Source organism: Bos mutus, chromosome 22 (assembly GCF_027580195.1).
Source record: "Bos mutus isolate GX-2022 chromosome 22, NWIPB_WYAK_1.1, whole genome shotgun sequence".
Classification (NCBI taxonomy): Eukaryota; Metazoa; Chordata; class Mammalia; order Artiodactyla; family Bovidae; genus Bos; species Bos mutus.
The window spans coordinates 34,851,685-34,852,494 of NC_091638.1; the positions used below are offsets into that span (position 1 = coordinate 34,851,685).

General features: G+C 38.8%; 1 non-coding gene across 1 annotated transcript; it reads right to left on the bottom strand.

The window, feature by feature from the left end:
• Positions 1-469: 469 nt before the first annotated feature.
• LOC138984789 (small nucleolar RNA SNORD22) lies at positions 470-595 on the bottom strand. Its single transcript, XR_011462075.1, has one exon. It is a non-coding gene; the product is annotated as a small nucleolar RNA SNORD22 (small nucleolar RNA).
• Positions 596-810: the final 215 nt, after the last annotated feature.

Below are 810 nucleotides of genomic sequence, written 5' to 3' on the forward strand. Positions count from 1 at the left end.
GAGAAAGAATGAGCTTGAGGTTGCCAGAGGCCTTCTAGAATGCAAAATGCAAAGGCCTCTCAAGGAGTCATTGAGAGAGCCATGTGCTAGTATCTCACAAATTTCTTTCTTTAAAAAAAACAAAACAAAAACACTTTTATTTAGAAAAGCTGAAATGATTGTATGCTAATACAACAGTGAGGTTGTTTAAGAAAAGACCTTTTTTGTTTGTTTGTTTTTTTGACTGCACCTCAAGACTTGTGGAATTCTAGTTCCCTGACCAGGGATCAAACTCAGGCCTCAGCAGTGAAAGTGCAGAGTCCTAATGACTGGCCCACCAAGAATTCCCAAGAAAATTCAATTTTTTTATATCCTCCAAGATTTGGGAGTCCACTGGGTATGCTTTGTTCTTTCTTCAGTCCTGGGGGAAAACAACTGATTTTTCAAATAGTAATTTGTTCCTCCCTTTGCCATGTTTAAAATTCTTATGATTCCTCAGACAGTTCCTTCTGGAAAAAGCTTTCCTCTTCTACCCTGGCCAGCCCCAGTGGGTTCACCTTTACATGCTCTGGGACTCTGACAGGAGGTAAGATGCATGAATGTTTCTTCACTGAGAACAAATTTGTGATGCAAGAAAAGAGAAAGAGAGTGGATCTATGAACACTGTTTCAAATTGAAGTATATTTCCCTCTAAATTATTACTTCTTCTTCAGTTGACTTCTATTTTCTAGAATGATTCCCCTCTTTTCAAACCCTCTATGTTGCCATTATCTGGGTTAGGTGTTGACCGATGTAATCAGAGTTGACAGTACACCAACCTGATTTGAACAT